The following is a 10,854-nucleotide window of genomic DNA, read 5'->3' as shown; positions in this document are numbered from 1 at the left end:
TCCTAGGGAAAAGAAAGGTCACTCTGACTTCTGTCCAAAAGGCAAAGTCCTTATTTTTTTTTTCAGTGGTGCCATATTTTACTTTAATGCAGAACCTCTTGTGCTGCTGGGTCCTTAAGCACTTTGCAGATATCTGTATAAAGCATTGTTTCACCTACCACTGAAATGCAGTCTCCGCTGCATGGAAAAGCAAGACAGTTGCACCAAAACCATTGGGACTTCTGAGATGCAATGGGAGGAACAAGTGAAATTGCAGAATCAAAGCAGGGAAAAACAGTTCATCAGAGAGTTCATCATGCTTTTCCCCTGGGAATAATACAGCACATAAATCTGCATTTCAAGCAAGCAGCTTGGGACTATATTACACCTTACTCAAAATCCATGTCTCTAATGTCACCAAGCCATTGTTCTGCCACACTGTCTTGCCACACCATCATCTGTATTTCAGAAGAGGACAGACACACCTATGGCTCCATCAGGGGGTGAGCACAACCCAAGAGGTCAATCCAAAGCATTCAATTATGATTTTTGGGGGGGGAGGGGGAGTCAAACCCTCCTGGTGACGGCCCTGTGCTTGCACAGCAGCTTGGCCTACTCCTGCTGGGTGCTGCAGTGATGCTAAGGGCAAAGGCAGTTATGATCATGAACTACAGATGAATATTCTGGCCTAGATGCTTTTATCAAAGCAGCTTTCAAGCAGAGAAAGGCAGGGCCTGTGGTCACTAACATGACATCCCTTGGCCCTGCCAACTTCAATGGTGTCCAGAGGGATCTGTCAGATCCACCTGATTTATTTCTAAACCCAGCTCGTGTCAGCAGTAGCTACGACTTGCCCTGTCACAACTTCAGCCCTGACCTGACTGGAGGCTACAAATATCCCTTGGCAAGGCTCCACTTAGGAAGGGGCTTTACCTCTTTGGACACCACCACGTTGTGTTGGCAGCTCCTTGCTGATGCCCCATCCTGGTCCCTTAATGCTGCCACTAAACCACACTAATTGAATTATGCCCTTAATTGGTTTCCTCTCCCTAACAGAGAGCCGAACTAATTCAGCCTGCACAGTTAAACTTCCACCAGCAGTTACGGCAGCTCCCCGCTGCCTGCTCCCCTCTGGGGCTGCACCCCACAGCCTGCCCCACGGCTGGGCCCCAGCACCCCCATTGCTGCCTCCCCCTGCTCCCTCCAGCCCCGTTTTTGGAGGAGGTTTGGGGTCGGCTCCCTCCCTCGGGCTGCCCTCCGGTGGCCGCATGGGAGAAATGCAGCCTCAGCTCTTGCAGGGACATGAGAGGGGAAAATCCCCCTTTCCTCCAGCCTGTGCAGCTTCTGCAGTTCTCTGTCCCCTGAAAAGTAAATGTTCACCTGTTCTGTGCAGTCTTTGGCTGCTGGTATGTGCTGGTTAGGTACAAGCACTGTAAACACACTACGTGCCACTGTCTCACCCGCCTGCTCTGGCCTATCATGACCGGTAGTGGGGAAGGGAGATGGACAGTATGAGATGCTCTTGTGGGGTCTGAAAGGCAGCAGAAATTACGGAGATGCCCCTCAGGATCAGTACATGGCAGCTTCCAAAGATGCTTAACTGGGAAAAGACTAAATCATGATCACAGAGATCAGCCCAGGGGAGCTCTGGAGGCCATGGGCAGAAGTTAAATTTGCTTCCCAGGCCTTCTGGGGGGAGCTTTCCTCATCCCCATGACACAGGGCCATCTCACTACAGCAACAGAGCAGCTCCAAAGCTGATGGGTGCCATGCTCGTGCCTTCCCAACTGCTGTCTTCCTCATCCTTGCTGCCATCCAGCCCCAGCCAGCTCTTGGCAGGGTTATTGCTCATAGCATCAGAGAGCTGCTGGCCAAGGTGCCAGCTGGGCCTCATTACTGGCACGGCCAGACCCAAGTTGTTCCTGCTGGGGCTGCTGGAAGTTTCCAGTCAGGACCTCAGATTGAAATGATGGCACGGAGCCACCATCTTGATAAGTGTCCATGGAAATAGCCGTTTCCCTTCTGGAGTCAAAGCCATCTTCCCCTCAGGCCTCGCTGTTGGAAGCAGGGCGGCCATTAACAAGTCAGCTGAGCAGCCACATGGCTCTGCACTTGTCTGACCCTCCTGAAGGTCACGGCTGTGCAAAAGGATAGGGAGAAACCTGTGAACCTCAGACTTTTTATGCACTAGAAAACTACTTTGGATCGTTACCTGGAGGGAATGTATACAGAAGAAAACTGGGGCTCTCCCTGCTGCTCAGGGTAAAGCTCCACATGGTGCTATATGAGCTCGTCACTGGAGGGAACCAAGTGATAGTGAAGAAGCTGCTGTTGTAGGAACTGTCATATACATTTGCAGATGAAGGCCAGTGTGTGAAGAGAGCCAAACTCCATGAGATGTTGCCTAAAATAGCCCTTTTCAGAAGTCGGTGCTATCCCACAGCTTGAAAGGGTTCATGATGTGCAAGCCCAGGACATGTCAGGTTTTTCTTGTTCGGCTATTTGTAGCTTTCTTCCTGCACTTCACACTTCCATCTGCTACTGCTGGGTTGGCTGCCAGACTACTTCTGTATCTCTACAGCCTAAAGACCTGCTCCTGGGAGTAGCCACAGCAGATGGATGCCACCAGGCCCTGCAGAAGGCTGTAAGAAGAACCTGAACTGGTGGGGAGGAGAAGAACAACGAGCTCCCTTGCAAGGGGGAGTGAAAGACCATGAAGTTTTCATCCCTCAGAGAACACCACACCACTAGTTAAGTGTGATTGGCAAGAAAGGCAGATCTGGAGAAATCCCAGAGGAGCTCGGTCAGAAACCCAGTACTATTTTAAGACCACATTTGATGTGTCAGAGCCCAGGTAACAGGCACTGTTCTTATGGAGATGAGGCTGTGCGCTGGTGACTAAGCCCACCAGGTGTGAGGCTAAATCAGACACTGCTCAGGGCCGGTGTCCCATTTAATTACCATCTTGAAGAACAGGTGGGGCCCTTTTCCAAGAAACCTTGTGGACAGGAAGGAGATCTGAGTCCTGCTCCCAGCTCAGCCACTGGGCTAGGAGGTGAGTGTGGGCAGCTCTTCTCCCCTCTGCAAAGGGACTTGGTTATTTCAGTCAACTCTTTGGAACAGGAAATTTTAGTACTGCATGTGTTTGTTCAGCATCCATCACCAGGCTCTGATAATGTTTGAACTGCTTTTTTTGCAATGGTAAAGTCCTCCTAAAACACCTTGGAAGTAACTTGCTCTGAGAGCAGCATCCAATTACAGGAAAAAGAGGGATGACATCTGCCATCGATTCTCTCAGAGGAGGATGGCAGGAGGATGGCACCTACTGTCATCTCCCAGGATGCGAGGGGCGATGATCTCCCTTTCTCCCAGAGCTGCTGTTTCTGCTGCAAGGCATGGGCTGACTCTGCTGTCAGCTCCAGCACTGCACAGGAGGAGGGGACATATTCTAATGGCTAGGCGGGAGTTGCCAAGGTTTCTTGGTGCTGAGCTGCCTGCCCTTCCCAGCAGGCTCAGCTTGTCGCCTTAGATTCACTCTGATGTCACTCATTTAACTGAAGTGGCTCAATTCCCCCGAAATTCACGGGGCTGGGAGGACAGAGCTTGCTGATGAAGCCAGCATGTCTGCTAGCAGGAAGGACAGCCAGCAATAAACCAAGGGTATCTTTGCTCAGCACCATTTCTGAAGGGCACAGCCTGGACGCATGCACAGACCAAGCCAGCTGAGAATCTTTTGCACAAGAAAACTTCATTTTCCTCTGGCACATCAGGACCACATACCTAAAGAGGGGACACGGACATGAGGATGTTCCTCTGAGCAAGCTCCAGCAGCATCTCACTGCTTGGTGAGCTGGTTCCTGGCAAGGGGCAAAGAAGATGTACCAGCACACCTTCCCAAGAGGGTTTCAAGGCCCCATGCTTGGCTGTCCCTTGTTCCCTGTCTGTCTGCCTCCCCGTACCTTGTCTGCTGCACACTGGCATTGTGGTGACTCATTCATGCCTGCTGGCTCTCTGCAGTAATTACCAGAGGAGCTTTCTGTCGTCACAGCTCTTAAGGTGGGCTCACGCTGTGATAAATAAGCTGCTTAGCAGCATGGAAAGAAATGGTATTTAAAGTTTAATATCTTTTTTTAGCCCCTTTTCAAAGGACGCTGATTTTGTGATCTGTTTGGGAAGATGCGGTAGGTTTTGTTTTGTTCTTTCTGTGGTTGGGAGAGGTACAGGCAGGGGATGGAGAAAAGTGTGTGCCTGTATGTGTGGCATGGCAGAGCCAGGCTGTCACCCTTCCCTCTCACCTCCCTAAGCCTTACAGAACTGAGTGACACCCTCATTACACAGTTTAATTTCAGGCTGGCAGCTTAACTTGGCATTGCAGCTCTGGCCGTATCAGTGCTCTGCATCCCCATCCAGTTCCTTCTCCCGGACTAGAAAATATATATATGGCCTGGCCTGGTAGCAGTAGTCTGACACTGCTACCTGAGTTCCCAGAGGACCCTCTGAGCCCTGCTGTGGGGTTACATGGTTGGTGGGTTTCCATCTTGAGCATCCTGAGCTCATGCAGGAGTGCAGCAGCTCAGCTTTGTGCAACTGTTGAGGTTTCTTTCCATAACACTGTTCAAAGCTTGGAGTTTATGTTCCCAAACCTAAATCCTACAGAAAGGGGGAAAACTAAAACAAGAAGCTCCTTTTCTCAACCATGTAATCACAAGGCTTAGCTCTCCCATGACATTTTCTGTTCAGGTGCTGTAGGCAAGGATGGCAGCTCACTATGGAGCTCAGCCAACGGTTAGGTTTCTCCCAGTCTTCAGGAGAGGGATTTAAATCATTTAATGTTAAACCTTGCAGCAATTCCCCACATGCGCTGGGAAGGCTGGCAACTGCCTTCACACCTTGGATGGTGAAGCAGAGATGTGGGGAGGGGTGGTGCAATCCTTCACCCAAAGGAGCTCCAGGTAGCAACAGAGAAGTAAAGGGACTCTTGGGCCTTCCTCAAACTTAGACATCTTGCTTTAACCACTAGGTAATATTGCATTTTTTGGAGTGGGGACAGGGCATCGGACATCTATCCTCAACCAGGGTGGCTGGGGTTCAAAGGCAGTAAGGAAATTTTGAAGCCATACTACCTCGTGTTCTTCCTGTTCAGTCCCTCCAAGGCAGATGCAAGGAAGGCACCAAGGGCCAGCAGGTGCATGGGAACAAGGAGCCTGTGATACGGACCACTCAAAGTCACCTCTGCCTGGTGAAGAGGCAGCAAAAGGACTTGCTGCTATTTCTATGACTTAGGTCTTCAGATTCCATACCTCCAGAAAGGCTGGCAGATTCCAAACAAGCTCTCTGAATTCAAAGCCCCATGCATCAAGTTACCAGGAACACGTGAGTGGTTCCAAAGGCTTGTACTGCTTTGAGTAACAATTTATAACAACAAAAGCCTCATTTAAGACAGGGACCCCTGTGGGAATGTTCCTATTCATTTTTCTCTTCTGTGGGTAATTACAGGAAGATGACATTTAAGTTGTTTTACAAAAGTGGCAATGAAAAAAAAAAAAAAAGGAGAAAAAGGAGAGAAGGAAAAAAAAAAAAAAAAAAGGAAAAGTGGTATAGTTGCATAGGGTGAAGGAGAAGATAGTCTGGCTAAGATCTCCAGAGGCCAGGGATTTTACAAATAAGTGGAGAAAGGTTTGTCCTGAATAGCAATCTCAGCTCAGAGATATCAGCTGTGCATACTCAGGACGGTGGAAATGAGGCTTGGAGGAAGGAAAGCAACTGAAGGCCCAGGAGCACTGCCCATCCCTAGTGCTGATGGGCAGATATAAGGGGTGGGGGACCCCAGATACAGCTGCCCATGGGAAGGCACTGTGCTTTGGCTGTGAACAGGAGAGCCCTGACATCCTGAATGCTTTTGCAAGTATCCAAAGAGGTGAACCTGTGTGTGGTCAGTGACAGGGAAATTCAAACCTCTTCCAGCATCCTGGTATAGAATGAAGAAGACCAAACCCCAGAGGCTGGCAGAACCCCACTCTCTATATTCCAGAGAAATCCCTCTAGGATGAAGAACTACTTTCCCCCTGCCTTGTGTGAAGGTGACAAACCCTCTTGTATTCTGCAGCTTTTCAGAGATTTACTACTTATTAGAATGGTTTAAATACATTCAGTGTAATTAAACCCAGGGGGAAACACAAGTCTTTAATGTCTCATGATTTCTGAAATATTAAAAAAAATAATAATAATAATACATCTTTCCCCTCCGCTCCACAGCACTCCTGCCCATGGTGACAGGTTTGAGGAACCCACGGCTGGGACTGGTTTAATCCACTGAGCTGAGCAGCTGCACGTGTGTGCGTGTTTTGTGTGTGCAAAATCATTTTAATGATCCACAGCAGAAGGGCAAGTGAGAGAGGAAGGGGGGGTGACAAGTGGGGCATGTTCCTGCAGTGCAGAGATAATTGGCCCTGCAGTGGTAATGGCAAGCTGGCTGTCAGCCTCTAACAAAGTGTGCGAGAGATGAAGTGACACCCTGACAGGTCCCGCCGACGTCCAGGTCTGCCCTGCCTCTGCCAAACAAATGATTACAGCCTTTCCGCTGACATTTGGGGAACGAAATTGGAGGTAATGACTCTCCTGGGGGGCTTGGAATAGGGCTGGTGAGAGGGAGCCTCACAACTTCGCACCTCACCTAGGACATCCTTTCTTTTCTGCACTCTTCCCAATGAGGACACAAGCACTTCCCAGGAGAGCACACACACAGAAGTGCTGAGGTTCTGCCTTCCCTGCTCTCTTTCCCCATTTCAGGTCCGTATCCATGCACCCACGCCAGCACTGACCACCCATACAAACCTGGGCGCTGAATAGGGTAGGAATGAAGACCCCTCAACATTACCTGAATGTGACTTCACCCCATCTTTGGGTTTCCTTTTCTTCCTGTACTGCAGCTTTAACTCCCTTTCACATTCTGCTCACTTGATCTCCAAGAACTTGCAATTTTCACTCTTACACAGAAGCAAGGGCCCCAAGTTAGGTGTTCACCAACGGGACAACAAAACAGTGATATGTCACTTATTAAGAGTGTGATACGTCACTCCTGCTGCAGCAGCCTGGTCTTCAAGTCATCTTCAGGCCTTCTTAAAGCTGAATCTTCTATCACAGGTGGTACACTACCATACAAGAACACAATGGTGACAATTTCTGAAGGTATCTACCAAACTACATTCCTGCTGGAATGACTTAGTGCTGCTGGAGTGTTGTGCTCCTGATGGCAGTGTGCTCAAGTGTAAATCCGGATGGCTTGTTGTGCACTTCTGAGGTCTCTCCCATTTTGCAGAAAAGCCACACATTAAAATCGTTATCACATTGAATGGCTCATGTCTTAAATTTGCATTGTAATGGCCATGCAAAGAATTGCATTTGCTGTGGCTGGAAGAAAGCTAGAGGGAGAGAAAAACTTGAAACTTGTTGGCTGGAAAGAGTAGAAGTGCAGACAGCTGCTCCACCTCCTCATGATATTCAAGTTTGTCATATCTAAATAAATATGCTTGGAAAATGTCCATCACAAGGGAAAACAGTCATCTCAAGGGTACTGCTGAAAGCATGTGTCAAAGGTAACACTATGGGCATGTAAATTGATTCAGAGCACTTAATTGGCACTGTTTTCTTTAGTACACTGATGTCATTCCAGAACAATACCAACCCCCGGCACACTAACAGCAGGTCATATTCTGAGCCCATTTACTTCACAAGGTTGTTTCCTTTGACTCCAATGGATTAACCACTTCTCTACTGAAGTAGAGAGGGGTCAGATCTAGATCTCTTCCACTTATACTGCATATAATTGATCTTTGTATTTGTTTAAAAAAATAAAAAGAAAGAAAACACAAAAAACTTCCAAATAAAAGATAATGGAAAATACGTTTTCATTACTGTAACCTTACCAAGCACACTACAGAGCTCACTCAGCCAGATGCTCTACACATACTGACAGAGCAAACTTCACGATTTATAGGCAGTGTACCCCAATGAGGGAAGAGATTTCACTCCCAAATGAATCAGAGAGCTATATTACACCCCCAAAACACAGCCTTTCCGTTCCTGATTGGGAGAAACAAACTCAGTTGCCTTCATGGATAATCCCTCATTTTTTCTAATCCTTCCTGAAGATCTCTTAACTCAATGACTAGCAGTATTTAGAAAAGCTTTCTTTTTCTTTAGATGATTGCCCTATTTAGATACTACTGATTCACAGTCTGATAAGATTCCTGAGACAAAAGCCTGCCTTGCTTTCCTCCTACCCCAAAGAAAGTCCATAATACGGTGACCACTCTCCTCTCAGTTCTCCCAGTTCTTACCCCAGCCTTTTTTAGCAGCTCATTATCAGAGATCTCAAACTCATCAGACCTTTCTTGACTTCATTAACTCTTTGTTTGCCAAATTTACTGCAGTCACTACAAGGAATTTTCCCCTCTCAATTTCCATATTAAGCTTAATTCAAACTCTGGTTTCTTTGCAGTTTGGACAGCAATGTATTTATAGACTGCATGCATATGTATATTTTTCATGTGATCAGTCCTTAAGTGAAGTCCTTCAGCAAAGTGTCCACCACAGCAATTTCCCTCCCCATGGGCACCATGTGGAAGACTTGCAGCTGTGACACTTGCTAAGACCCATAGCCCGAGACCCAAAATGCCTTTTTTTTTTTTTTTTTTTTTTTTTCATCAGTGCATATGAGAGAAACTCAGCTCAGTTCTGCTCTGAGCTCTCTGTCTGAATATTATTTTATTGTGGCAGCTAAAGGACCCAACTGAGAGCAGGCTCCATTTTGTGCTTCGTGATGCACAAAGATAGTAAGGGCTTCTCTTATGCCCGAGAGCTAGCAGTTCCCAGCCACAATTGTTCATATCGTGTTGTGAGGCTCAATGACCTGCTCTTTCTTTCTGAAGACAGTCCAGCAATTGGTGTCACATCATCTCTAAGACCAGAGAAATCATGGCTGCTAAAGTATTCACTCCATTGGCCAGTTCATATCCATGCCTTTCCAGAAGCTCTGCCTCAGAGTTGTTGTGAGGAAAAAGGTCTTTCAAGAGTTAATTTTGGGAACATTTGTTCTGTGTTGTTGCGGTAGAAAGAGAAAGAGATCTCTAAAGGAAGATAAGTGCCCAAAGTGATGGAAGTGCTGGTTTTGTGCTGAGCCCTCCAAAGCTGCAGGTCTTTCTACTGTGTTGCCACTGTAAACAGATTTTATTTTATTTTATTTTTTCTGGTAAAAGGACTAACAGTCTGCAGAAATAGCCATTAATAGGCAGCAGACTGTTGAGGCTATTGGGATAACAACCAAATTAAACCTGTTTTGGAGTGGGGGGTTGAAACTGTGTCTCCTACCTTTCTATCATCACCATTTCTAGGAATTAGCAACAGTTTGTGATCAGAAGTTCCACCTTACACAAAAACTTCAGCTAAATGACATGTTTCATTGAAAAAACAGGGCTTAAACAACCTGCCTGCTTTGAAGAACAAACATTTTTTGTCCAGTTGCACTGACCTCTTCAAGCATCTTGAAGTTCCCTTTGTAAAGAGATTTGCAGGTGGCCCATGAAGGACTTTGGACAAAAGTTCCTTCATCATAATGCACATATCTCATAACGTGCACACCTAGACAGTGGTTCGATCTCTGCTAATTGTCTGCTAATTGTGTGTCTCTAATGCCTGGCTACCAGCAGGCAGAGGCAATGGCATTTGCACTGTCACCTTTGCAGAGGAGCTCTACAACTGCCATCTGTTGTCCTCCACCTTCTTGCTTTGGTGGGATCCTCAGGAACCTGCTGGGTGATAACCAATTGTAAAGCCATTACTTTACAGCAGACTTAATCCTCCTTTTGGGGTCTCATATAAGAACATTTCTAAAACATCCCCAATAAAAGTTCTAGCTGGACACCAAAGGTTTCTGTATTTGAACAGAAAGAGATTTTTTATTTTATTTTATTTTATATTTTATTTATTTATTTATTTTTTTCTGCTGGTTTCCCTCCCCTCACTGGTGATGTTGAATATTTGATCACAGCTTCACAAGGACATGAATTTCTCTTTGAATTCCTCCCTGGGTTACAGTGGCTGATCCTGGCTCAGGAACAGACCTCAAGTATGTCTCTTGCTTTGGACTCTTGCTTTGTCCAGTCTTGGCTGCTCTTACTAACTTCCAGAAAGGTCTTCAGGTACACAAAAGAAAAACTGTGGACATATGAGTGGGTGGGTGGGGGTGGCGGGCAATATCTATATTGATTTATATTCCCAGAGGTTTTATAATAATGTTTTGTAATGAGCATTTCTTATTGGATCAAAAGATTAATAAAATAGGGTTTTTCTTCTGAATTTCAGGGAAAGCTGTTTAGATTCCCTCGGTGCAAAAGAATGTCATGTCCAAACATCCACAGAAGGCAGTCAGATCTTTCTGTGAAGTGCCTCTAACAAATGAATAGATTATGATTATGATATTTGCTCCAAAAGACTGCTTATTTCCTCTAAAATATGGATAGAACAATTCAAACCTTTATATGATGCCTATCACCAATGGCATCTGCATTATCTTTGCTGACATAACCATTTCTGACAGATTGATTGCTAAATAAAAAAACAGTATGCATGGTAACAGGGTCATACTGGAAAAGGTACATCAGTTCATAAATTATGCTGATCTTAACTTCACTCTTAAAAAAAAAAAAAGCTAGTATTCATCCTTTTAAGAAAGGCAATTTATTTGGGAAAGATTATTTAAAAACAAAACAAAACAAACAAAAAAGTTGCTGACTGCTTGAAGTGTCTTAAAAGTATCTTCAGTAGGGTTTTTCTTTCTTTCTTTCTTTCTTTCTTTCTTTCTTTCTTTCTTTCTTT

Source organism: Oxyura jamaicensis, chromosome 17 (genome assembly GCF_011077185.1).
Source record: "Oxyura jamaicensis isolate SHBP4307 breed ruddy duck chromosome 17, BPBGC_Ojam_1.0, whole genome shotgun sequence".
In the NCBI taxonomy this organism is placed as follows: domain Eukaryota; kingdom Metazoa; phylum Chordata; class Aves; order Anseriformes; family Anatidae; genus Oxyura; species Oxyura jamaicensis.
This window is presented reverse-complemented; position numbering follows the sequence as displayed.